Below are 26,207 nucleotides of genomic sequence, written 5' to 3'. Positions count from 1 at the left end.
AAGTGATTTTCTATTCATCCATTGGGACTGGGAGGGTAAATTTTCATTTTTGAATGTCAACGGCCATATCACTTAGAACGCACCTGGTCTCGTCAGCTCCCAGAAGTTAAGTTACGTCGAGTCCCGTTAGTGCTTGGAAGGGTGACCGCTTGGGAATACGGGATGTCGTTGGCGATGGATAGTTTGTTTTCAATAACAAATTTCTTGAAATTTTTTTTCAATCACGATGGTTACCAGTCCAATTTCGTAGATGAAACATTTCAATGCCTTAGAGATAGGTTCAATTCATCTATAAGAATGATGTTTTTTAAATTTTATCGCGTTTTTTAATCGCAATGGTTACCAGTCCAAATTCGTAGATCAAAAATTTCAATGACATAGGGATAGGTTCAATTCATCTATAGGAATGATTCTGGATGAATTTCATTGCGAGTTTTTCAAAGTTGATCGCGCTTTTTATTCGCGATGGTTACCAGTCCAAATTCAATGAACAAACATTTCTGTCACTTTGAAGTGATTTTCTATTCATCCATTGGGACTGGGAGGGTAAATTTTCATTTTTGAATGTCAACGGCCATATCACGTAGAACGCACCTGGTCTCGTCAGCTCCCAGAAGTTAAGTTACGTCGAGTCCCGTTAGTACTTGGAAGGGTGACCGCTTGGGAATACGGGATGTTGTTGGCGATGAATAGTTTGTTTTCAATAAAAAATTTCTTGAAATTTTTTTCAATAACGATGGTTACCAGTCCAATTTCGTAGATGAAACATTTCAATGCCTTAGAGATAGGTTCAATTCATCTATAAGAATGATGTTTTTCAAATTTTATCGCGTTTTTTAATCGCAATGGTTACCAGTCCAAATTCGTAGATCAAAAATTTCAATGACATAGGGATAGGTTCAATTCATTTATAGGAATGATTCTGGATCAATTCCGTTGAGAGTTTGTCAAATTTTATCGCGTTATTTAATCGCGATGGTTAACAGTCCAAATTCGTAGATCAAAAATTTCAATGACATAGGGATAGGTTCAATTCATCTATAGGAATGATTCTGGATGAATTTCATTGCGAGTTTTTCAAAGTTGATCGCGCTTTTTATTCGCGATGGTTACCAGTCCAAATTCAATGAACAAACATTTCTGTCACTTTGAAGTGATTTTCTATTCATCCATTGGGACTGGGAGGGTAAATTTTCATTTTTGAATGTCAACGGCCATATCACGTAGAACGCACCTGGTCTCGTCAGCTCCCAGAAGTTAAGTTACGTCGAGTCCCGTTAGTACTTGGAAGGGTGACCGCTTGGGAATACGGGATGTCGTTGGCGATGGATAGTTTGTTTTCAATAACAAATTTCTTGAAATTTTTTTTCAATCACGATGGTTACCAGTCCAATTTCGTAGATGAAACATTTCAATGCCTTAGAGATAGGTTCAATTCATCTATAAGAATGATTCTGGATCAATTCCATTGAGAGTTTGTCAAATTTTATCGCGTTATTTAATCGCGATGGTTAACAGTCCAAATTCGTAGATCAAAAATTTCAATGACATAGGGATAGGTTCAATTCATCTATAGGAATGATTCTGGATGAATTTCATTGCGAGTTTTTCAAAGTTGATCGCGCTTTTCATTCGCGATGGTTACCAGTCCAAATTCAATGAACAAACATTTCTGTCACTTTGAAGTGATTTTCTATTCATCCATTGGGACTGGGAGGGTAAATTTTCATTTTTGAATGTCAACGGCCATATCACTAAGAACGCACCTGGTCTCGTCAGCTCCCAGAAGTTAAGTTACGTCGAGTCCCGTTAGTGCTTGGAAGGGTGACCGCTTGGGAATACGGGATGTCGTTGGCGATGGATAGTTTGTTTTCAATAACAAATTTCTTGAAATTTTTTTTCAATCACGATGGTTACCAGTCCAATTTCGTAGATGAAACATTTCAATGCCTTAGAGATAGGTTCAATTCATCTATAAGAATGATTCTGGATCAATTCCATTGAGAGTTTGTCAAATTTTATCGCGTTATTTAATCGCGATGGTTAACAGTCCAAATTCGTAGATCAAAAATTTCAATGACATAGGGATAGGTTCAATTCATCTATAGGAATGATTCTGGATGAATTTCATTGCGAGTTTTTCAAAGTTGATCGCGCTTTTCATTCGCGATGGTTACCAGTCCAAATTCAATGAACAAACATTTCTGTCACTTTGAAGTGATTTTCTATTCATCCATTGGGACTGGGAGGGTAAATTTTCATTTTTGAATGTCAACGGCCATATCACTAAGAACGCACCTGGTCTCGTCAGCTCCCAGAAGTTAAGTTACGTCGAGTCCCGTTAGTGCTTGGAAGGGTGACCGCTTGGGAATACGGGATGTCGTTGGCGATGGATAGTTTGTTTTCAATAACAAATTTCTTGAAATTTTTTTTCAATCACGATGGTTACCAGTCCAATTTCGTAGATGAAACATTTCAATGCCTTAGAGATAGGTTCAATTCATCTATAAGAATGATGTTTTTCAAATTTTATCGCGTTTTTTAATCGCAATGGTTACCAGTCCAAATTCGTAGATCAAAAATTTCAATGACATAGGGATAGGTTCAATTCATCTATAGGAATGATTCTGGATGAATTTCATTGCGAGTTTTTCAAAGTTGATCGCGCTTTTTATTCGCGATGGTTACCAGTCCAAATTCAATGAACAAACATTTCTGTCACTTTGAAGTGATTTTCTATTCATCCATTGGGACTGGGAGGGTAAATTTTCATTTTTGAATGTCAACGGCCATATCACGTAGAACGCACCTGGTCTCGTCAGCTCCCAGAAGTTAAGTTACGTCGAGTCCCGTTAGTACTTGGAAGGGTGACCGCTTGGGAATACGGGATGTCGTTGGCGATGGATAGTTTGTTTTCAATAACAAATTTCTTGAAATTTTTTTTCAATCACGATGGTTACCAGTCCAATTTCGTAGATGAAACATTTCAATGCCTTAGAGATAGGTTCAATTCATCTATAAGAATGATTCTGGATCAATTCCATTGAGAGTTTGTCAAATTTTATCGCGTTATTTAATCGCGATGGTTAACAGTCCAATTTCGTAGATGAAACATTTCAATGCCTTAGAGATAGGTTCAATTCATCTATTAGAATGATTCTGGATCAATTCCATTGAGAGTTTGTCAAATTTTATCGCGTTTTTTAATCGCAATGGTTACCAGTCCAAATTCGTAGATCAAAAATTTCAATGACATAGGGATAGGTTCAATTCATCTATAGGAATGATTCTGGATGAATTTCATTGCGAGTTTTTCAAAGTTGATCGCGCTTTTCATTCGCGATGGTTACCAGTCCAAATTCAATGAACAAACATTTCTGTCACTTTGAAGTGATTTTCTATTCATCCATTGGGACTGGGAGGGTAAATTTTCATTTTTGAATGTCAACGGCCATATCACTTAGAACGCACCTGGTCTCGTCAGCTCCCAGAAGTTAAGTTACGTCGAGTCCCGTTAGTGCTTGGAAGGGTGACCGCTTGGGAATACGGGATGTCGTTGGCGATGGATAGTTTGTTTTCAATAACAAATTTCTTGAAATTTTTTTTCAATCACGATGGTTACCAGTCCAATTTCGTAGATGAAACATTTCAATGCCTTAGAGATAGGTTCAATTCATCTATAAGAATGATGTTTTTCAAATTTTATCGCGTTTTTTAATCGCAATGGTTACCAGTCCAAATTCGTAGATCAAAAATTTCAATGACATAGGGATAGGTTCAATTCATCTATAGGAATGATTCTGGATGAATTTCATTGCGAGTTTTTCAAAGTTGATCGCGCTTTTTATTCGCGATGGTTACCAGTCCAAATTCAATGAACAAACATTTCTGTCACTTTGAAGTGATTTTCTATTCATCCATTGGGACTGGGAGGGTAAATTTTCATTTTTGAATGTCAACGGCCATATCACGTAGAACGCACCTGGTCTCGTCAGCTCCCAGAAGTTAAGTTACGTCGAGTCCCGTTAGTACTTGGAAGGGTGACCGCTTGGGAATACGGGATGTCGTTGGCGATGGATAGTTTGTTTTCAATAACAAATTTCTTGAAATTTTTTTTCAATCACGATGGTTACCAGTCCAATTTCGTAGATGAAACATTTCAATGCCTTAGAGATAGGTTCAATTCATCTATAAGAATGATTCTGGATCAATTCCATTGAGAGTTTGTCAAATTTTATCGCGTTATTTAATCGCGATGGTTAACAGTCCAATTTCGTAGATGAAACATTTCAATGCCTTAGAGATAGGTTCAATTCATCTATTAGAATGATTCTGGATCAATTCCATTGAGAGTTTGTCAAATTTTATCGCGTTTTTTAATCGCAATGGTTACCAGTCCAAATTCGTAGATCAAAAATTTCAATGACATAGGGATAGGTTCAATTCATCTATAGGAATGATTCTGGATGAATTTCATTGCGAGTTTTTCAAAGTTGATCGCGCTTTTCATTCGCGATGGTTACCAGTCCAAATTCAATGAACAAACATTTCTGTCACTTTGAAGTGATTTTCTATTCATCCATTGGGACTGGGAGGGTAAATTTTCATTTTTGAATGTCAACGGCCATATCACTTAGAACGCACCTGGTCTCGTCAGCTCCCAGAAGTTAAGTTACGTCGAGTCCCGTTAGTGCTTGGAAGGGTGACCGCTTGGGAATACGGGATGTCGTTGGCGATGGATAGTTTGTTTTCAATAACAAATTTCTTGAAATTTTTTTTCAATCACGATGGTTACCAGTCCAATTTCGTAGATGAAACATTTCAATGCCTTAGAGATAGGTTCAATTCATCTATAAGAATGATGTTTTTCAAATTTTATCGCGTTTTTTAATCGCAATGGTTACCAGTCCAAATTCGTAGATCAAAAATTTCAATGACATAGGGATAGGTTCAATTCATCTATAGGAATGATTCTGGATGAATTTCATTGCGAGTTTTTCAAAGTTGATCGCGCTTTTCATTCGCGATGGTTACCAGTCCAAATTCAATGAACAAACATTTCTGTCACTTTGAAGTGATTTTCTATTCATCCATTGGGACTGGGAGGGTAAATTTTCATTTTTGAATGTCAACGGCCATATCACTTAGAACGCACCTGGTCTCGTCAGCTCCCAGAAGTTAAGTTACGTCGAGTCCCGTTAGTGCTTGGAAGGGTGACCGCTTGGGAATACGGGATGTCGTTGGCGATGGATAGTTTGTTTTCAATAACAAATTTCTTGAAATTTTTTTTCAATCACGATGGTTACCAGTCCAATTTCGTAGATGAAACATTTCAATGCCTTAGAGATAGGTTCAATTCATCTATAAGAATGATGTTTTTCAAATTTTATCGCGTTTTTTAATCGCAATGGTTACCAGTCCAAATTCGTAGATCAAAAATTTCAATGACATAGGGATAGGTTCAATTCATCTATAGGAATGATTCTGGATGAATTTCATTGCGAGTTTTTCAAAGTTGATCGCGCTTTTTATTCGCGATGGTTACCAGTCCAAATTCAATGAACAAACATTTCTGTCACTTTGAAGTGATTTTCTATTCATCCATTGGGACTGGGAGGGTAAATTTTCATTTTTGAATGTCAACGGCCATATCACGTAGAACGCACCTGGTCTCGTCAGCTCCCAGAAGTTAAGTTACGTCGAGTCCCGTTAGTACTTGGAAGGGTGACCGCTTGGGAATACGGGATGTTGTTGGCGATGAATAGTTTGTTTTCAATAAAAAATTTCTTGAAATTTTTTTTCAATAACGATGGTTACCAGTCCAATTTCGTAGATGAAACATTTCAATGCCTTAGAGATAGGTTCAATTCATCTATAAGAATGATGTTTTTCAAATTTTATCGCGTTTTTTAATCGCAATGGTTACCAGTCCAAATTCGTAGATCAAAAATTTCAATGACATAGGGATAGGTTCAATTCATTTATAGGAATGATTCTGGATCAATTCCGTTGAGAGTTTGTCAAATTTTATCGCGTTATTTAATCGCGATGGTTAACAGTCCAAATTCGTAGATCAAAAATTTCAATGACATAGGGATAGGTTCAATTCATCTATAGGAATGATTCTGGATGAATTTCATTGCGAGTTTTTCAAAGTTGATCGCGCTTTTTATTCGCGATGGTTACCAGTCCAAATTCAATGAACAAACATTTCTGTCACTTTGAAGTGATTTTCTATTCATCCATTGGGACTGGGAGGGTAAATTTTCATTTTTGAATGTCAACGGCCATATCACGTAGAACGCACCTGGTCTCGTCAGCTCCCAGAAGTTAAGTTACGTCGAGTCCCGTTAGTACTTGGAAGGGTGACCGCTTGGGAATACGGGATGTCGTTGGCGATGGATAGTTTGTTTTCAATAACAAATTTCTTGAAATTTTTTTTCAATCACGATGGTTACCAGTCCAATTTCGTAGATGAAACATTTCAATGCCTTAGAGATAGGTTCAATTCATCTATAAGAATGATTCTGGATCAATTCCATTGAGAGTTTGTCAAATTTTATCGCGTTATTTAATCGCGATGGTTAACAGTCCAAATTCGTAGATCAAAAATTTCAATGACATAGGGATAGGTTCAATTCATCTATAGGAATGATTCTGGATGAATTTCATTGCGAGTTTTTCAAAGTTGATCGCGCTTTTCATTCGCGATGGTTACCAGTCCAAATTCAATGAACAAACATTTCTGTCACTTTGAAGTGATTTTCTATTCATCCATTGGGACTGGGAGGGTAAATTTTCATTTTTGAATGTCAACGGCCATATCACTTAGAACGCACCTGGTCTCGTCAGCTCCCAGAAGTTAAGTTACGTCGAGTCCCGTTAGTGCTTGGAAGGGTGACCGCTTGGGAATACGGGATGTCGTTGGCGATGGATAGTTTGTTTTCAATAACAAATTTCTTGAAATTTTTTTTCAATCACGATGGTTACCAGTCCAATTTCGTAGATGAAACATTTCAATGCCTTAGAGATAGGTTCAATTCATCTATAAGAATGATGTTTTTCAAATTTTATCGCGTTTTTTAATCGCAATGGTTACCAGTCCAAATTCGTAGATCAAAAATTTCAATGACATAGGGATAGGTTCAATTCATCTATAGGAATGATTCTGGATGAATTTCATTGCGAGTTTTTCAAAGTTGATCGCGCTTTTCATTCGCGATGGTTACCAGTCCAAATTCAATGAACAAACATTTCTGTCACTTTGAAGTGATTTTCTATTCATCCATTGGGACTGGGAGGGTAAATTTTCATTTTTGAATGTCAACGGCCATATCACTTAGAACGCACCTGGTCTCGTCAGCTCCCAGAAGTTAAGTTACGTCGAGTCCCGTTAGTGCTTGGAAGGGTGACCGCTTGGGAATACGGGATGTCGTTGGCGATGGATAGTTTGTTTTCAATAACAAATTTCTTGAAATTTTTTTTCAATCACGATGGTTACCAGTCCAATTTCGTAGATGAAACATTTCAATGCCTTAGAGATAGGTTCAATTCATCTATAAGAATGATGTTTTTCAAATTTTATCGCGTTTTTTAATCGCAATGGTTACCAGTCCAAATTCGTAGATCAAAAATTTCAATGACATAGGGATAGGTTCAATTCATCTATAGGAATGATTCTGGATGAATTTCATTGCGAGTTTTTCAAAGTTGATCGCGCTTTTCATTCGCGATGGTTACCAGTCCAAATTCAATGAACAAACATTTCTGTCACTTTGAAGTGATTTTCTATTCATCCATTGGGACTGGGAGGGTAAATTTTCATTTTTGAATGTCAACGGCCATATCACTTAGAACGCACCTGGTCTCGTCAGCTCCCAGAAGTTAAGTTACGTCGAGTCCCGTTAGTGCTTGGAAGGGTGACCGCTTGGGAATACGGGATGTCGTTGGCGATGGATAGTTTGTTTTCAATAACAAATTTCTTGAAATTTTTTTTCAATCACGATGGTTACCAGTCCAATTTCGTAGATGAAACATTTCAATGCCTTAGAGATAGGTTCAATTCATCTATAAGAATGATGTTTTTCAAATTTTATCGCGTTTTTTAATCGCAATGGTTACCAGTCCAAATTCGTAGATCAAAAATTTCAATGACATAGGGATAGGTTCAATTCATCTATAGGAATGATTCTGGATGAATTTCATTGCGAGTTTTTCAAAGTTGATCGCGCTTTTTATTCGCGATGGTTACCAGTCCAAATTCAATGAACAAACATTTCTGTCACTTTGAAGTGATTTTCTATTCATCCATTGGGACTGGGAGGGTAAATTTTCATTTTTGAATGTCAACGGCCATATCACGTAGAACGCACCTGGTCTCGTCAGCTCCCAGAAGTTAAGTTACGTCGAGTCCCGTTAGTACTTGGAAGGGTGACCGCTTGGGAATACGGGATGTCGTTGGCGATGGATAGTTTGTTTTCAATAACAAATTTCTTGAAATTTTTTTTCAATCACGATGGTTACCAGTCCAATTTCGTAGATGAAACATTTCAATGCCTTAGAGATAGGTTCAATTCATCTATAAGAATGATTCTGGATCAATTCCATTGAGAGTTTGTCAAATTTTATCGCGTTATTTAATCGCGATGGTTAACAGTCCAAATTCGTAGATCAAAAATTTCAATGACATAGGGATAGGTTCAATTCATCTATAGGAATGATTCTGGATGAATTTCATTGCGAGTTTTTCAAAGTTGATCGCGCTTTTCATTCGCGATGGTTACCAGTCCAAATTCAATGAACAAACATTTCTGTCACTTTGAAGTGATTTTCTATTCATCCATTGGGACTGGGAGGGTAAATTTTCATTTTTGAATGTCAACGGCCATATCACTTAGAACGCACCTGGTCTCGTCAGCTCCCAGAAGTTAAGTTACGTCGAGTCCCGTTAGTGCTTGGAAGGGTGACCGCTTGGGAATACGGGATGTCGTTGGCGATGGATAGTTTGTTTTCAATAACAAATTTCTTGAAATTTTTTTTCAATCACGATGGTTACCAGTCCAATTTCGTAGATGAAACATTTCAATGCCTTAGAGATAGGTTCAATTCATCTATAAGAATGATGTTTTTCAAATTTTATCGCGTTTTTTAATCGCAATGGTTACCAGTCCAAATTCGTAGATCAAAAATTTCAATGACATAGGGATAGGTTCAATTCATCTATAGGAATGATTCTGGATGAATTTAATTGCGAGTTTTTCAAAGTTGATCGCGCTTTTTATTCGCGATGGTTACCAGTCCAAATTCAATGAACAAACATTTCTGTCACTTTGAAGTGATTTTCTATTCATCCATTGGGACTGGGAGGGTAAATTTTCATTTTTGAATGTCAACGGCCATATCACGTAGAACGCACCTGGTCTCGTCAGCTCCCAGAAGTTAAGTTACGTCGAGTCCCGTTAGTACTTGGAAGGGTGACCGCTTGGGAATACGGGATGTCGTTGGCGATGGATAGTTTGTTTTCAATAACAAATTTCTTGACATTTTTTTTCAATCACGATGGTTACCAGTCCAATTTCGTAGATGAAACATTTCAATGCCTTAGAGATAGGTTCAATTCATCTATAAGAATGATTCTGGATCAATTCCATTGAGAGTTTGTCAAATTTTATCGCGTTATTTAATCGCGATGGTTAACAGTCCAAATTCGTAGATCAAAAATTTCAATGACATAGGGATAGGTTCAATTCATCTATAGGAATGATTCTGGATGAATTTCATTGCGAGTTTTTCAAAGTTGATCGCGCTTTTTATTCGCGATGGTTACCAGTCCAAATTCAATGAACAAACATTTCTGTCACTTTGAAGTGATTTTCTATTCATCCATTGGGACTGGGAGGGTAAATTTTCATTTTTGAATGTCAACGGCCATATCACGTAGAACGCACCTGGTCTCGTCAGCTCCCAGAAGTTAAGTTACGTCGAGTCCCGTTAGTACTTGGAAGGGTGACCGCTTGGGAATACGGGATGTCGTTGGCGATGGATAGTTTGTTTTCAATAACAAATTTCTTGAAATTTTTTTTCAATCACGATGGTTACCAGTCCAATTTCGTAGATGAAACATTTCAATGCCTTAGAGATAGGTTCAATTCATCTATAAGAATGATTCTGGATCAATTCCATTGAGAGTTTGTCAAATTTTATCGCGTTATTTAATCGCGATGGTTAACAGTCCAAATTCGTAGATCAAAAATTTCAATGACATAGGGATAGGTTCAATTCATCTATAGGAATGATTCTGGATGAATTTAATTGCGAGTTTTTCAAAGTTGATCGCGCTTTTTATTCGCGATGGTTACCAGTCCAAATTCAATGAACAAACATTTCTGTCACTTTGAAGTGATTTTCTATTCATCCATTGGGACTGGGAGGGTAAATTTTCATTTTTGAATGTCAACGGCCATATCACGTAGAACGCACCTGGTCTCGTCAGCTCCCAGAAGTTAAGTTACGTCGAGTCCCGTTAGTACTTGGAAGGGTGACCGCTTGGGAATACGGGATGTCGTTGGCGATGGATAGTTTGTTTTCAATAACAAATTTCTTGACATTTTTTTTCAATCACGATGGTTACCAGTCCAATTTCGTAGATGAAACATTTCAATGCCTTAGAGATAGGTTCAATTCATCTATAAGAATGATTCTGGATCAATTCCATTGAGAGTTTGTCAAATTTTATCGCGTTATTTAATCGCGATGGTTAACAGTCCAAATTCGTAGATCAAAAATTTCAATGACATAGGGATAGGTTCAATTCATCTATAGGAATGATTCTGGATGAATTTCATTGCGAGTTTTTCAAAGTTGATCGCGCTTTTTATTCGCGATGGTTACCAGTCCAAATTCAATGAACAAACATTTCTGTCACTTTGAAGTGATTTTCTATTCATCCATTGGGACTGGGAGGGTAAATTTTCATTTTTGAATGTCAACGGCCATATCACGTAGAACGCACCTGGTCTCGTCAGCTCCCAGAAGTTAAGTTACATCGAGTCCCGTTAGTACTTGGAAGGGTGACCGCTTGGGAATACGGGATGTCGTTGGCGATGGATAGTTTGTTTTCAATAACAAATTTCTTGAAATTTTTTTTCAATAACGATGGTTACTAGTCCAATTTCGTAGATGAAACATTTCAATGCCTTAGAGATAGGTTCAATGCATCTATAAGAATGATTCTGGATGAATTTCATTGCGAGTTTTTCAAAGTTGATCGCGCTTTTTATTCGCGATGGTTACCAGTCCAAATTCAATGAACAAACATTTCTGTCACTTTGAAGTGATTTTCTATTCATCCATTGGGACTGGGAGGGTAAATTTTCATTTTTGAATGTCAACGGCCATATCACGTAGAACGCACCTGGTCTCGTCAGCTCCCAGAAGTTAAGTTACGTCGAGTCCCGTTAGTACTTGGAAGGGTGACCGCTTGGGAATACGGGATGTCGTTGGCGATGGATAGTTTGTTTTCAATAACAAATTTCTTGAAATTTTTTTTCAATAACGATGGTTACTAGTCCAATTTCGTAGATGAAACATTTCAATGCCTTAGAGATAGGTTCAATGCATCTATAAGAATGATTCTGGATCAATTCCATTGAGAAATTGTCAAATTTTATCGCGTTTTTTAATCGCAATGGTTACCAGTCCAAATTCGTAGATCAAAAATTTCAATGACATAGGGATAGGTTCAATTCATCTATAGGAATGATTCTGGATGAATTTCATTGCGAGTTTTTCAAAGTTGATCGCGCTTTTTATTCGCGATGGTTACCAGTCCAAATTCAATGAACAAACATTTCTGTCACTTTGAAGTGATTTTCTATTCATCCATTGGGACTGGGAGGGTAAATTTTCATTTTTGAATGTCAACGGCCATATCACGTAGAACGCACCTGGTCTCGTCAGCTCCCAGAAGTTAAGTTACGTCGAGTCCCGTTAGTACTTGGAAGGGTGACCGCTTGGGAATACGGGATGTCGTTGGCGATGGATAGTTTGTTTTCAATAACAAATTTCTTGAAATTTTTTTTCAATCACGATGGTTACCAGTCCAATTTCGTAGATGAAACATTTCAATGCCTTAGAGATAGGTTCAATTCATCTATAAGAATGATTCTGGATCAATTCCATTGAGAGTTTGTCAAATTTTATCGCGTTATTTAATCGCGATGGTTAACAGTCCAAATTCGTAGATCAAAAATTTCAATGACATAGGGATAGGTTCAATTCATCTATAGGAATGATTCTGGATGAATTTCATTGCGAGTTTTTCAAAGTTGATCGCGCTTTTTATTCGCGATGGTTACCAGTCCAAATTCAATGAACAAACATTTCTGTCACTTTGAAGTGATTTTCTATTCATCCATTGGGACTGGGAGGGTAAATTTTCATTTTTGAATGTCAACGGCCATATCACGTAGAACGCACCTGGTCTCGTCAGCTCCCAGAAGTTAAGTTACATCGAGTCCCGTTAGTACTTGGAAGGGTGACCGCTTGGGAATACGGGATGTCGTTGGCGATGGATAGTTTGTTTTCAATAACAAATTTCTTGAAATTTTTTTTCAATAACGATGGTTACTAGTCCAATTTCGTAGATGAAACATTTCAATGCCTTAGAGATAGGTTCAATGCATCTATAAGAATGATTCTGGATCAATTCCATTGAGAAATTGTCAAATTTTATCGCGTTTTTTAATCGCAATGGTTACCAGTCCAAATTCGTAGATCAAAAATTTCAATGACATAGGGATAGGTTCAATTCATCTATAGGAATGATTCTGGATGAATTTAATTGCGAGTTTTTCAAAGTTGATCGCGCTTTTTATTCGCGATGGTTACCAGTCCAAATTCAATGAACAAACATTTCTGTCACTTTGAAGTGATTTTCTATTCATCCATTGGGACTGGGAGGGTAAATTTTCATTTTTGAATGTCAACGGCCATATCACGTAGAACGCACCTGGTCTCGTCAGCTCCCAGAAGTTAAGTTACGTCGAGTCCCGTTAGTACTTGGAAGGGTGACCGCTTGGGAATACGGGATGTCGTTGGCGATGGATAGTTTGTTTTCAATAACAAATTTCTTGAAATTTTTTTTCAATCACGATGGTTACCAGTCCAATTTCGTAGATGAAACATTTCAATGCCTTAGAGATAGGTTCAATTCATCTATAAGAATGATGTTTTTCAAATTTTATCGCGTTTTTTAATCGCAATGGTTACCAGTCCAAATTCGTAGATCAAAAATTTCAATGACATAGGGATAGGTTCAATTCATCTATAGGAATGATTCTGGATGAATTTCATTGCGAGTTTTTCAAAGTTGATCGCGCTTTTTATTCGCGATGGTTACCAGTCCAAATTCAATGAACAAACATTTCTGTCACTTTGAAGTGATTTTCTATTCATCCATTGGGACTGGGAGGGTAAATTTTCATTTTTGAATGTCAACGGCCATATCACGTAGAACGCACCTGGTCTCGTCAGCTCCCAGAAGTTAAGTTACGTCGAGTCCCGTTAGTACTTGGAAGGGTGACCGCTTGGGAATACGGGATGTCGTTGGCGATGGATAGTTTGTTTTCAATAACAAATTTCTTGAAATTTTTTTTCAATCACGATGGTTACCAGTCCAATTTCGTAGATGAAACATTTCAATGCCTTAGAGATAGGTTCAATTCATCTATAAGAATGATTCTGGATCAATTCCATTGAGAGTTTGTCAAATTTTATCGCGTTATTTAATCGCGATGGTTAACAGTCCAAATTCGTAGATCAAAAATTTCAATGACATAGGGATAGGTTCAATTCATCTATAGGAATGATTCTGGATGAATTTCATTGCGAGTTTTTCAAAGTTGATCGCGCTTTTTATTCGCGATGGTTACCAGTCCAAATTCAATGAACAAACATTTCTGTCACTTTGAAGTGATTTTCTATTCATCCATTGGGACTGGGAGGGTAAATTTTCATTTTTGAATGTCAACGGCCATATCACGTAGAACGCACCTGGTCTCGTCAGCTCCCAGAAGTTAAGTTACATCGAGTCCCGTTAGTACTTGGAAGGGTGACCGCTTGGGAATACGGGATGTCGTTGGCGATGGATAGTTTGTTTTCAATAACAAATTTCTTGAAATTTTTTTTCAATAACGATGGTTACTAGTCCAATTTCGTAGATGAAACATTTCAATGCCTTAGAGATAGGTTCAATGCATCTATAAGAATGATTCTGGATCAATTCCATTGAGAAATTGTCAAATTTTATCGCGTTTTTTAATCGCAATGGTTACCAGTCCAAATTCGTAGATCAAAAATTTCAATGACATAGGGATAGGTTCAATTCATCTATAGGAATGATTCTGGATGAATTTAATTGCGAGTTTTTCAAAGTTGATCGCGCTTTTTATTCGCGATGGTTACCAGTCCAAATTCAATGAACAAACATTTCTGTCACTTTGAAGTGATTTTCTATTCATCCATTGGGACTGGGAGGGTAAATTTTCATTTTTGAATGTCAACGGCCATATCACTAAGAACGCACCTGGTCTCGTCAGCTCCCAGAAGTTAAGTTACGTCGAGTCCCGTTAGTACTTGGAAGGGTGACCGCTTGGGAATACGGGATGTCGTTGGCGATGGATAGTTTGTTTTCAATAACAAATTTCTTGAAATTTTTTTTCAATCACGATGGTTACCAGTCCAATTTCGTAGATGAAACATTTCAATGCCTTAGAGATAGGTTCAATTCATCTATAAGAATGATGTTTTTCAAATTTTATCGCGTTTTTTAATCGCAATGGTTACCAGTCCAAATTCGTAGATCAAAAATTTCAATGACATAGGGATAGGTTCAATTCATCTATAGGAATGATTCTGGATGAATTTCATTGCGAGTTTTTCAAAGTTGATCGCGCTTTTTATTCGCGATGGTTACCAGTCCAAATTCAATGAAAAAACATTTCTGTCACTTTGAAGTGATTTTCTATTCATCCATTGGGACTGGGAGGGTAAATTTTCATTTTTGAATGTCAACGGCCATATAATAATAATAATAATAATAATAATGTAATACATATTTAACGTGCACTTTTACAAACAATATGGACAAAGGCACGGCAATGACTTGGGGAAGAGGAAGCATATAAATTTCAGTTTTCAAAAGCAACACGACAGAGATGGGTTTTCAAGGAGGAGCGGAACTGTGCCAACGTTGTAGAAGATCTCACAGAAAAGGGCAATGCGTTCCAGATTGCTGGGCCAGCATATGAGAAGGAGGTGGAGCCATACTTCTTTGTTTTGATTCTTGGTACAACAAGCTCAGGACGGGAGGACAAACGACGAAGAGAACTAGGTGGCTCGTAGCGCGCGATAAGGGAAGTCAAATAGCTTGGTGCAGTACCATTTAGGCAATTAAACATAAGCAACGATATCTTGAAATCAATGCGTTGGCGGACGGGAAGCCAATGAAGGGATTTAAGACACGGAGTGATGTGGTCACGTCTATTGCAGCCAGTCACGAGTCGAGCAGCCCAATTTTGGACCTTTTGAAGCACACATAGCTTTGATTCAGGACATCCGACCAGAAGAGAGTTGTTGCAGTCAAGAGTAGAGAGAACGAATGCATGAAGGAGTTGAGCCAGGGCAGGTTTTGACAGAAATCTCTTCATCCGGGAAATACGGCTGAGGTGAAATAGAGCCTTCTTCCGGGTGGCCAAAATTTGGGCTTCCATAGATAGCTGAGAGTCAAGCCCAGCACCAAGGTAGTGGACCAAAGTAGACGGGAGAACTGGAGAAGAACCTACCATTAGCGGCATGCTAATAGGCTTTACACGTGATGAGTCGGAGAAAACGAGAAGACAGTCTGTCTTTGCTTCATTCAGCTTCAGCTTGTTTGTCGTCATCCATTCCTTCGTCTCAGCAATGCACCGCGATAACGTAGCAAAAGCAACTTTCTGAGGGGAGCCGTCAGAGTTCAGCACAAAGCGAACCATGTGTTGGGTATCATCTGCATAGAAATGAACCGGGACGTTATGTTGATTGGCAATGTCGCAAACTGGTGCAGTGTACAGGATGTAAAGAATGGGTCCGAGAACCGATCCTTGAGGAACACCATATCTCAGAGGTTTAGGAGTGGATGAGACACCTCGGAGGCTGACAGATTGACAACGGTCCGACAGATAGGACGAGAACCAAGAAAGCGCAACTCCAGTTACCCCGTACCGTACGGAAAGTCGATTCAATAAGGTGGAGTGATCGATAGTGTCAAAGGCAGCACTTTGATCTAGCAACGAAAGTAGCACAGCATCACCAGCATCAACGGCCATTCGCATGTCGTTGACAACTCGAAGGAGTGCCGTTTCTGGAGAATGATGTCGACGATAAGCAGATTGCACCGGAGCGAAGAGGTCGAAAAAGTTGAGGTGAGCGGTGAGTTGCTTCACAGCGACACGCTCAACGAGCTTAGACAGAAAAGACAGGTTCGACACTGGCCGGTAATTTGACAGATCGTCGGGACATAAGCTAGGTTTCTTCAGAAGTGGTGTGATGAAAGCGATTTTCATCCCCTTCGGAAAAACGCCACTAGAGAGAGACAGGTTTATTATGGTCGTGATTGGAATAGCCAGGACGTCTACGAATTCCTTAAGGAGGGAAGTTGGAAGAGGGTCCAGTGGTGAAGACTTTGCTGGGCACGACATGATCAGAGCAACTGTCTCGCAGATAGTGATGGGCCGAAACAGAGAGAAATCGAACTTCAGGTTGACAGATTCATCAAGACTTGGAAAGGAGTCAGTGGAATCTAAGACAGAACGAATAGTCGAGATCTTGGTGTCAAAATAGACGCTGAATCGCTCTACCAAAGATGACAGTGAGTCATGATCCGGGAGTCGCAGTGCAGGCTTCTTAAGGAGAAAAGAGTCGACCAGTTTGAAGAGAGAACGTTTACCAGCAGACTCGGTTATCTTCTGAGTGATGAAAGATGATTTCTTCTCGAAAATCAGTTTCTTTAAAGCTTCACGGGCGTTAGTAAGGCACTCTCGGTCGATGGTAAGACCCCTAGCACGATATTTGCGCTCCCATCTCCTGAGGCTCCGCCGGCAGGTACGAATCTCTTCACAGTCCCAGGGATTGTCAGGTCTCACCGTAAGACGCTTAGTGATCAGGGGAGCGTGCTTGTCAAGAACCGCCCGGACATCGGTGTTATATTGGGCAAGTAAACTCGCAGTGTCGTTCTCTGGATCGATGAATATTGAAGAGGCAAGAAGATCGGAAACGAAGGCTTCACGGTCAATTGACTTCAGCCTCCTAAACACCACTGTCTTTTGAGGACGCACCAGTCGATGCACTTTAACAAGAGTATGGACAGCAAAATGGTCACTGATGAGATCAGAGGTGTAGCAATGCATGACAAAGTTATCAGCAAGACGGGAGAGAACCAAATCAAGTAGGCGACCAGAGACGTGAGTCGGTGTGGAGACATGTTGGCACAAGCCGAAGGAATCAAGAGTAGCAAGGAACTTACGACCAATAGAACATGCATTGTCATCGACATGGATATTAAAATCACCAAGAATCAGGAGTTTTCCAGCACCGACAGAGAGAATTTCAAGGTAGTCGGAAAAGTCAGAGAGAAACTTTGGACAGCTCACTGAAGGTGGTCGATAAATAATTGCAATTTTGACAAACACAGTATTTACTGTCAATGATATGGCTAAGTGCTCAAAATATGGTGACTCAAAAACAATGGGGAGACGGTTGACACAAATCGTTGAACGGTGAATGACAGCAATCCCACCACCTCGTCGACCAACTCTTGGCACATGGATAGCAACGTAACCTTCAGGAATGGTATTGGCCAAAATCTCATCTCCATGCTCAGGTGTAAGCCAGGTCTCAGTAATGGCAAGGACATCAATATCAAAAGTGAGAAGATGGTGGTGGATAACGTCGGGTTTTGAGGCAACTGATCTCGCATTAAGTAGACCAATGGGCAGGAACTTCTTTGATGCTCTCAATCTCTTCACACAAACACCACTCCTGCAGCCACGATAATTACTTGGTGTCAAACTGGAGCCCTTGTCAAGCCTCAGACGTAAAATAGTGGCAGTGGCACTGGGTGACAGCGGAGGGAGGAGAGAGTCACGAAGAGAAAGGAACAACAGACGACATTCTGCCCACGGCATATTGCGAGCACTGACAGTGACAGCCAGCTTAGTAAAGTTAATAATAATTAACAGCAAAAGTCAGCCATCAGGCAGTAGAAAAAGACAGTTATCAGCACACACAAAATTCCGTTCAAAAAAGAGAAGACACACTGTTGTTACACAGAAAAAACTGAAAAATATCGGGAGCCCCGTTAGGACGCAGCCTCTCAGGGCGCAGACCAGCAGACGACCCATATCACGTAGAACGCACCTGGTCTCGTCAGCTCCCAGAAGTTAAGTTACGTCGAGTCCCGTTAGTACTTGGAAGGGTGACCGCTTGGGAATACGGGATGTCGTTGGCGATGGATAGTTTGTTTTCAATAACAAATTTCTTGAAATTTTTTTTCAATCACGATGGTTACCAGTCCAATTTCGTAGATGAAACATTTCAATGCCTTAGAGATAGGTTCAATTCATCTATTAGAATGATTCTGGATCAATTCCATTGAGAGTTTGTCAAATTTTATCGCGTTTTTTAATCGCAATGGTTACCAGTCCAAATTCGTAGATCAAAAATTTCAATGACATAGGGATAGGTTCAATTCATCTATAGGAATGATTCTGGATGAATTTCATTGCGAGTTTTTCAAAGTTGATCGCGCTTTTCATTCGCGATGGTTACCAGTCCAAATTCAATGAACAAACATTTCTGTCACTTTGAAGTGATTTTCTATTCATCCATTGGGACTGGGAGGGTAAATTTTCATTTTTGAATGTCAAAGGCCATATCACTTAGAACGCACCTGGTCTCGTCAGCTCCCAGAAGTTAAGTTACGTCGAGTCCCGTTAGTGCTTGGAAGGGTGACCGCTTGGGAATACGGGATGTCGTTGGCGATGGATAGTTTGTTTTCAATAACAAATTTCTTGAAATTTTTTTTCAATCACGATGGTTACCAGTCCAATTTCGTAGATGAAACATTTCAATGCCTTAGAGATAGGTTCAATTCATCTATAAGAATGATGTTTTTCAAATTTTATCGCGTTTTTTAATCGCAATGGTTACCAGTCCAAATTCGTAGATCAAAAATTTCAATGACATAGGGATAGGTTCAATTCATCTATAGGAATGATTCTGGATGAATTTCATTGCGAGTTTTTCAAAGTTGATCGCGCTTTTTATTCGCGATGGTTACCAGTCCAAATTCAATGAACAAACATTTCTGTCACTTTGAAGTGATTTTCTATTCATCCATTGGGACTGGGAGGGTAAATTTTCATTTTTGAATGTCAACGGCCATATCACGTAGAACGCACCTGGTCTCGTCAGCTCCCAGAAGTTAAGTTACGTCGAGTCCCGTTAGTACTTGGAAGGGTGACCGCTTGGGAATACGGGATGTTGTTGGCGATGAATAGTTTGTTTTCAATCAAAAATTTCTTGAAATTTTTTTTCAATAACGATGGTTACCAGTCCAATTTCGTAGATGAAACATTTCAATGCCTTAGAGATAGGTTCAATTCATCTATAAGAATGATGTTTTTCAAATTTTATCGCGTTTTTTAATCGCAATGGTTACCAGTCCAAATTCGTAGATCAAAAATTTCAATGACATAGGGATAGGTTCAATTCATTTATAGGAATGATTCTGGATCAATTCCGTTGAGAGTTTGTCAAATTTTATCGCGTTATTTAATCGCGATGGTTAACAGTCCAAATTCGTAGATCAAAAATTTCAATGACATAGGGATAGGTTCAATTCATCTATAGGAATGATTCTGGATGAATTTCATTGCGAGTTTTTCAAAGTTGATCGCGCTTTTTATTCACGATGGTTACCAGTCCAAATTCAATGAACAAACATTTCTGTCACTTTGAAGTGATTTTCTATTCATCCATTGGGACTGGGAGGGTAAATTTTCATTTTTGAATGTCAACGGCCATATCACTTAGAACGCACCTGGTCTCGTCAGCTCCCAGAAGTTAAGTTACGTCGAGTCCCGTTACTGCTTGGAAGGGTGACCGCTTGGGAATACGGGATGTCGTTGGCGATGGATAGTTTGTTTTCAATAACAAATTTCTTGAAATTGTTTTTTCAATCACGATGGTTACCAGTCCAATTTCGTAGATGAAACATTTCAATGCCTTAGAGATAGGTTCAATTCATCTATAAGAATGATGTTTTTCAAATTTTATCGCGTTTTTTAATCGCAATGGTTACCAGTCCAAATTCGTAGATCAAAAATTTCAATGACATAGGGATAGGTTCAATTCATCTATAGGAATGATTCTGGATGAATTTCATTGCGAGTTTTTCAAAGTTGATCGCGCTTTTTATTCGCGATGGTTACCAGTCCAAATTCAATGAACAAACATTTCTGTCACTTTGAAGTGATTTTCTATTCATCCATTGGGACTGGGAGGGTAAATTTTCATTTTTGAATGTCAACGGCCATATCACGTAGAACGCACCTGGTCTCGTCAGCTCCCAGAAGTTAAGTTACGTCGAGTCCCGTTAGTACTTGGAAGGGTGACCGCTTGGGAATACGGGATGTTGTTGGCGATGAATAGTTTGTTTTCAATAAAAAATTTCTTGAAATTTTTTTTCAATAACGATGGTTACCAGTCCAATTTCGTAGATGAAACATTTCAATGCCTTAGAGATAGGTTCAATTCATCTATAAGAATGATGTTTTTCAAATTTTATCGCGTTTTTTAATCGCAATGGTTACCAGTCCAAATTCGTAGATCAAAAATTTCAATGACATAGGGATAGGTTCAATTCATTTATAGGAATGATTCTGGATCAATTCCGTTGAGAGTTTGTCAAATTTTATCGCGTTATTTAATCGCGATGGTTAACAGTCCAAATTCGTAGATCAAAAATTTCAATGACATAGGGATAGGTTCAATTCATCTATAGGAATGATTCTGGATGAATTTCATTGCGAGTTTTTCAAAGTTGATCGCGCTTTTTATTCACGATGGTTACCAGTCCAAATTCAATGAACAAACATTTCTGTCACTTTGAAGTGATTTTCTATTCATCCATTGGGACTGGGAGGGTAAATTTTCATTTTTGAATGTCAACGGCCATATCACGTAGAACGCACCTGGTCTCGTCAGCTCCCAGAAGTTAAGTTACGTCGAGTCCCGTTAGTACTTGGAAGGGTGACCGCTTGGGAATACGGGATGTCGTTGGCGATGGATAGTTTGTTTTCAATAACAAATTTCTTGAAATTTTTTTTCAATCACGATGGTTACCAGTCCAATTTCGTAGATGAAACATTTCAATGCCTTAGAGATAGGTTCAATTCATCTATAAGAATGATTCTGGATCAATTCCATTGAGAGTTTGTCAAATTTTATCGCGTTATTTAATCGCGATGGTTAACAGTCCAAATTCGTAGATCAAAAATTTCAATGACATAGGGATAGGTTCAATTCATCTATAGGAATGATTCTGGATGAATTTCATTGCGAGTTTTTCAAAGTTGATCGCGCTTTTCATTCGCGATGGTTACCAGTCCAAATTCAATGAACAAACATTTCTGTCACTTTGAAGTGATTTTCTATTCATCCATTGGGACTGGGAGGGTAAATTTTCATTTTTGAATGTCAACGGCCATATCACTTAGAACGCACCTGGTCTCGTCAGCTCCCAGAAGTTAAGTTACGTCGAGTCCCGTTACTGCTTGGAAGGGTGACCGCTTGGGAATACGGGATGTCGTTGGCGATGGATAGTTTGTTTTCAATAACAAATTTCTTGAAATTGTTTTTTCAATCACGATGGTTACCAGTCCAATTTCGTAGATGAAACATTTCAATGCCTTAGAGATAGGTTCAATTCATCTATAAGAATGATGTTTTTCAAATTTTATCGCGTTTTTTAATCGCAATGGTTACCAGTCCAAATTCGTAGATCAAAAATTTCAATGACATAGGGATAGGTTCAATTCATCTATAGGAATGATTCTGGATGAATTTCATTGCGAGTTTTTCAAAGTTGATCGCGCTTTTTATTCGCGATGGTTACCAGTCCAAATTCAATGAACAAACATTTCTGTCACTTTGAAGTGATTTTCTATTCATCCATTGGGACTGGGAGGGTAAATTTTCATTTTTGAATGTCAACGGCCATATCACGTAGAACGCACCTGGTCTCGTCAGCTCCCAGAAGTTAAGTTACGTCGAGTCCCGTTAGTACTTGGAAGGGTGACCGCTTGGGAATACGGGATGTTGTTGGCGATGAATAGTTTGTTTTCAATAAAAAATTTCTTGAAATTTTTTTTCAATCACGATGGTTACCAGTCCAATTTCGTAGATGAAACATTTCAATGCCTTAGAGATAGGTTCAATTCATCTATAAGAATGATGTTTTTCAAATTTTATCGCGTTTTTTAATCGCAATGGTTACCAGTCCAAATTCGTAGATCAAAAATTTCAATGACATAGGGATAGGTTCAATTCATCTATAGGAATGATTCTGGATGAATTTCATTGCGAGTTTTTCAAAGTTGATCGCGCTTTTTATTCGCGATGGTTACCAGTCCAAATTCAATGAACAAACATTTCTGTCACTTTGAAGTGATTTTCTATTCATCCATTGGGACTGGGAGGGTAAATTTTCATTTTTGAATGTCAACGGCCATATCACGTAGAACGCACCTGGTCTCGTCAGCTCCCAGAAGTTAAGTTACGTCGAGTCCCGTTAGTACTTGGAAGGGTGACCGCTTGGGAATACGGGATGTTGTTGGCGATGAATAGTTTGTTTTCAATAAAAAATTTCTTGAAATTTTTTTTCAATAACGATGGTTACCAGTCCAATTTCGTAGATGAAACATTTCAATGCCTTAGAGATAGGTTCAATTCATCTATAAGAATGATGTTTTTCAAATTTTATCGCGTTTTTTAATCGCAATGGTTACCAGTCCAAATTCGTAGATCAAAAATTTCAATGACATAGGGATAGGTTCAATTCATTTATAGGAATGATTCTGGATCAATTCCGTTGAGAGTTTGTCAAATTTTATCGCGTTATTTAATCGCGATGGTTAACAGTCCAAATTCGTAGATCAAAAATTTCAATGACATAGGGATAGGTTCAATTCATCTATAGGAATGATTCTGGATGAATTTCATTGCGAGTTTTTCAAAGTTGATCGCGCTTTTTATTCGCGATGGTTACCAGTCCAAATTCAATGAACAAACATTTCTGTCACTTTGAAGTGATTTTCTATTCATCCATTGGGACTGGGAGGGTAAATTTTCATTTTTGAATGTCAACGGCCATATCACGTAGAACGCACCTGGTCTCGTCAGCTCCCAGAAGTTAAGTTACGTCGAGTCCCGTTAGTACTTGGAAGGGTGACCGCTTGGGAATACGGGATGTCGTTGGCGATGGATAGTTTGTTTTCAATAACAAATTTCTTGAAATTTTTTTTCAATCACGATGGTTACCAGTCCAATTTCGTAGATGAAACATTTCAATGCCTTAGAGATAGGTTCAATTCATCTATAAGAATGATTCTGGATCAATTCCATTGAGAGTTTGTCAAATTTTATCGCGTTATTTAATCGCGATGGTTAACAGTCCAAATTCGTAGATCAAAAATTTCAATGACATAGGGATAGGTTCAATTCATCTATAGGAATGATTCTGGATGAATTTCATTGCGAGTTTTTCAAAGTTGATCGCGCTTTTCATTCGCGATGGTTACCAGTCCAAATTCAATGAACAAACATTTCTGTCACTTTGAAGTGATTTTCTATTCATCCATTGGGACTGGGAGGGTAAATTTTCATTTTTGAATGTCAACGGCCATATCACTTAGAACGCACCTGGTCTCGTCAGCTCCCAGAAGTTAAGTTACGTCGAGTCCCGTTACTGCTTGGAAGGGTGACCGCTTGGGAATACGGGATGTCGTTGGCGATGGATAGTTTGTTTTCAATAACAAATTTCTTGAAATTGTTTTTTCAATCACGATGGTTACCAGTCCAATTTCGTAGATGAAACATTTCAATGCCTTAGAGATAGGTTCAATTCATCTATAAGAATGATGTTTTTCAAATTTTATCGCGTTTTTTAATCGCAATGGTTACCAGTCCAAATTCGTAGATCAAAAATTTCAATGACATAGGGATAGGTTCAATTCATCTATAGGAATGATTCTGGATGAATTTCATTGCGAGTTTTTCAAAGTTGATCGCGCTTTTTATTCGCGATGGTTACCAGTCCAAATTCAATGAACAAACATTTCTGTCACTTTGAAGTGATTTTCTATTCATCCATTGGGACTGGGAGGGTAAATTTTCATTTTTGAATGTCAACGGCCATATCACGTAGAACGCACCTGGTCTCGTCAGCTCCCAGAAGTTAAGTTACGTCGAGTCCCGTTAGTACTTGGAAGGGTGACCGCTTGGGAATACGGGATGTTGTTGGCGATGAATAGTTTGTTTTCAATAAAAAATTTCTTGAAATTTTTTTTCAATAACGATGGTTACCAGTCCAATTTCGTAGATGAAACATTTCAATGCCTTAGAGATAGGTTCAATTCATCTATAAGAATGATGTTTTTCAAATTTTATCGCGTTTTTTAATCGCAATGGTTACCAGTCCAAATTCGTAGATCAAAAATTTCAATGACATAGGGATAGGTTCAATTCATTTATAGGAATGATTCTGGATCAATTCCGTTGAGAGTTTGTCAAATTTTATCGCGTTATTTAATCGCGATGGTTAACAGTCCAAATTCGTAGATCAAAAATTTCAATGACATAGGGATAGGTTCAATTCATCTATAGGAATGATTCTGGATGAATTTCATTGCGAGTTTTTCAAAGTTGATCGCGCTTTTTATTCGCGATGGTTACCAGTCCAAATTCAATGAACAAACATTTCTGTCACTTTGAAGTGATTTTCTATTCATCCATTGGGACTGGGAGGGTAAATTTTCATTTTTGAATGTCAACGGCCATATCACGTAGAACGCACCTGGTCTCGTCAGCTCCCAGAAGTTAAGTTACGTCGAGTCCCGTTAGTACTTGGAAGGGTGACCGCTTGGGAATACGGGATGTCGTTGGCGATGGATAGTTTGTTTTCAATAACAAATTTCTTGAAATTTTTTTTCAATCACGATGGTTACCAGTCCAATTTCGTAGATGAAACATTTCAATGCCTTAGAGATAGGTTCAATTCATCTATAAGAATGATTCTGGATCAATTCCATTGAGAGTTTGTCAAATTTTATCGCGTTATTTAATCGCGATGGTTAACAGTCCAAATTCGTAGATCAAAAATTTCAATGACATAGGGATAGGTTCAATTCATCTATAGGAATGATTCTGGATGAATTTCATTGCGAGTTTTTCAAAGTTGATCGCGCTTTTCATTCGCGATGGTTACCAGTCCAAATTCAATGAACAAACATTTCTGTCACTTTGAAGTGATTTTCTATTCATCCATTGGGACTGGGAGGGTAAATTTTCATTTTTGAATGTCAACGGCCATATCACGTAGAACGCACCTGGTCTCGTCAGCTCCCAGAAGTTAAGTTACGTCGAGTCCCGTTAGTACTTGGAAGGGTGACCGCTTGGGAATACGGGATGTCGTTGGCGATGGATAGTTTGTTTTCAATAACAAATTTCTTGAAATTTTTTTTCAATCACTATGGTTACTAGTCCAATTTCGTAGATGAAACGTTTCAATGCCTTAGAGATAGGTTCAATTCATCTATAAGAATGATTCTGGATCAATTCCATTGAGAGTTTGTCAAATTTTATCGCGTTATTTAATCGCGATGGTTAACAGTCCAAATTCGTAGATCAAACATTTCAATGACATAGGGATAGGTTCAATTCATCTATAGGAATGATTCTGGATGAATTTCATTGCGAGTTTTTCAAAGTTGATCGCGCTTTTTATTCGCGATGGTTACCAGTCCAAATTCAATGAACAAACATTTCTGTCACTTTGAAGTGATTTTCTATTCATCCATTGGGACTGGGAGGGTAAATTTTCATTTTTGAAT

General features: G+C 38.4%; 42 pseudogenes; all 42 read left to right on the top strand.

Moving 5' to 3' along the window:
- Nucleotides 1-55: 55 nt before the first annotated feature.
- LOC124317078 lies at nucleotides 56-174 on the top strand (annotated as a pseudogene).
- A 392-nt stretch (nucleotides 175-566) lies between these two features.
- On the top strand, nucleotides 567-685 carry LOC124317497 (annotated as a pseudogene).
- Nucleotides 686-1,206: 521 nt separating this feature from the next.
- LOC124317470 lies at nucleotides 1,207-1,325 on the top strand (annotated as a pseudogene).
- Nucleotides 1,326-1,738: 413 nt separating this feature from the next.
- LOC124317081 lies at nucleotides 1,739-1,857 on the top strand (annotated as a pseudogene).
- A 413-nt stretch (nucleotides 1,858-2,270) lies between these two features.
- Nucleotides 2,271-2,389, top strand: LOC124317080 (annotated as a pseudogene).
- A 392-nt stretch (nucleotides 2,390-2,781) lies between these two features.
- LOC124317469 lies at nucleotides 2,782-2,900 on the top strand (annotated as a pseudogene).
- Nucleotides 2,901-3,443: 543 nt separating this feature from the next.
- Nucleotides 3,444-3,562, top strand: LOC124317077 (annotated as a pseudogene).
- Nucleotides 3,563-3,954: 392 nt separating this feature from the next.
- Nucleotides 3,955-4,073, top strand: LOC124317468 (annotated as a pseudogene).
- A 543-nt stretch (nucleotides 4,074-4,616) lies between these two features.
- On the top strand, nucleotides 4,617-4,735 carry LOC124317076 (annotated as a pseudogene).
- A 392-nt stretch (nucleotides 4,736-5,127) lies between these two features.
- On the top strand, nucleotides 5,128-5,246 carry LOC124317075 (annotated as a pseudogene).
- Nucleotides 5,247-5,638: 392 nt separating this feature from the next.
- On the top strand, nucleotides 5,639-5,757 carry LOC124317496 (annotated as a pseudogene).
- Nucleotides 5,758-6,279: 522 nt separating this feature from the next.
- Nucleotides 6,280-6,398, top strand: LOC124317467 (annotated as a pseudogene).
- Nucleotides 6,399-6,811: 413 nt separating this feature from the next.
- Nucleotides 6,812-6,930, top strand: LOC124317074 (annotated as a pseudogene).
- A 392-nt stretch (nucleotides 6,931-7,322) lies between these two features.
- On the top strand, nucleotides 7,323-7,441 carry LOC124317072 (annotated as a pseudogene).
- Nucleotides 7,442-7,833: 392 nt separating this feature from the next.
- Nucleotides 7,834-7,952, top strand: LOC124317071 (annotated as a pseudogene).
- Nucleotides 7,953-8,344: 392 nt separating this feature from the next.
- Nucleotides 8,345-8,463, top strand: LOC124317466 (annotated as a pseudogene).
- Nucleotides 8,464-8,876: 413 nt separating this feature from the next.
- On the top strand, nucleotides 8,877-8,995 carry LOC124317070 (annotated as a pseudogene).
- Nucleotides 8,996-9,387: 392 nt separating this feature from the next.
- On the top strand, nucleotides 9,388-9,506 carry LOC124317464 (annotated as a pseudogene).
- Nucleotides 9,507-9,919: 413 nt separating this feature from the next.
- On the top strand, nucleotides 9,920-10,038 carry LOC124317463 (annotated as a pseudogene).
- A 413-nt stretch (nucleotides 10,039-10,451) lies between these two features.
- Nucleotides 10,452-10,570, top strand: LOC124317462 (annotated as a pseudogene).
- Nucleotides 10,571-10,983: 413 nt separating this feature from the next.
- Nucleotides 10,984-11,102, top strand: LOC124317011 (annotated as a pseudogene).
- Nucleotides 11,103-11,385: 283 nt separating this feature from the next.
- LOC124317461 lies at nucleotides 11,386-11,504 on the top strand (annotated as a pseudogene).
- Nucleotides 11,505-11,917: 413 nt separating this feature from the next.
- Nucleotides 11,918-12,036, top strand: LOC124317460 (annotated as a pseudogene).
- Nucleotides 12,037-12,449: 413 nt separating this feature from the next.
- Nucleotides 12,450-12,568, top strand: LOC124317010 (annotated as a pseudogene).
- A 413-nt stretch (nucleotides 12,569-12,981) lies between these two features.
- LOC124317459 lies at nucleotides 12,982-13,100 on the top strand (annotated as a pseudogene).
- Nucleotides 13,101-13,492: 392 nt separating this feature from the next.
- LOC124317457 lies at nucleotides 13,493-13,611 on the top strand (annotated as a pseudogene).
- A 413-nt stretch (nucleotides 13,612-14,024) lies between these two features.
- On the top strand, nucleotides 14,025-14,143 carry LOC124317009 (annotated as a pseudogene).
- A 413-nt stretch (nucleotides 14,144-14,556) lies between these two features.
- On the top strand, nucleotides 14,557-14,675 carry LOC124317058 (annotated as a pseudogene).
- Nucleotides 14,676-18,424: 3,749 nt separating this feature from the next.
- On the top strand, nucleotides 18,425-18,544 carry LOC124317059 (annotated as a pseudogene).
- Nucleotides 18,545-18,957: 413 nt separating this feature from the next.
- LOC124317086 lies at nucleotides 18,958-19,076 on the top strand (annotated as a pseudogene).
- Nucleotides 19,077-19,468: 392 nt separating this feature from the next.
- On the top strand, nucleotides 19,469-19,587 carry LOC124317495 (annotated as a pseudogene).
- Nucleotides 19,588-20,109: 522 nt separating this feature from the next.
- LOC124317085 lies at nucleotides 20,110-20,228 on the top strand (annotated as a pseudogene).
- Nucleotides 20,229-20,621: 393 nt separating this feature from the next.
- LOC124317494 lies at nucleotides 20,622-20,740 on the top strand (annotated as a pseudogene).
- A 522-nt stretch (nucleotides 20,741-21,262) lies between these two features.
- On the top strand, nucleotides 21,263-21,381 carry LOC124317456 (annotated as a pseudogene).
- Nucleotides 21,382-21,794: 413 nt separating this feature from the next.
- Nucleotides 21,795-21,913, top strand: LOC124317083 (annotated as a pseudogene).
- Nucleotides 21,914-22,306: 393 nt separating this feature from the next.
- Nucleotides 22,307-22,425, top strand: LOC124317493 (annotated as a pseudogene).
- Nucleotides 22,426-22,817: 392 nt separating this feature from the next.
- Nucleotides 22,818-22,936, top strand: LOC124317492 (annotated as a pseudogene).
- Nucleotides 22,937-23,458: 522 nt separating this feature from the next.
- Nucleotides 23,459-23,577, top strand: LOC124317455 (annotated as a pseudogene).
- A 413-nt stretch (nucleotides 23,578-23,990) lies between these two features.
- Nucleotides 23,991-24,109, top strand: LOC124317082 (annotated as a pseudogene).
- Nucleotides 24,110-24,502: 393 nt separating this feature from the next.
- On the top strand, nucleotides 24,503-24,621 carry LOC124317491 (annotated as a pseudogene).
- A 522-nt stretch (nucleotides 24,622-25,143) lies between these two features.
- Nucleotides 25,144-25,262, top strand: LOC124317454 (annotated as a pseudogene).
- Nucleotides 25,263-25,675: 413 nt separating this feature from the next.
- LOC124317452 lies at nucleotides 25,676-25,794 on the top strand (annotated as a pseudogene).
- The last annotated feature ends 413 nt before the right edge of the window (nucleotides 25,795-26,207 follow it).

Source organism: Daphnia pulicaria, unplaced genomic scaffold (assembly GCF_021234035.1).
Source record: "Daphnia pulicaria isolate SC F1-1A unplaced genomic scaffold, SC_F0-13Bv2 h1tg000057l, whole genome shotgun sequence".
Taxonomy (NCBI): domain Eukaryota; kingdom Metazoa; phylum Arthropoda; class Branchiopoda; order Diplostraca; family Daphniidae; genus Daphnia; species Daphnia pulicaria.
Note: the sequence above shows the minus strand (reverse complement) of the source record. Positions and strands in the feature narration are given on the sequence as shown.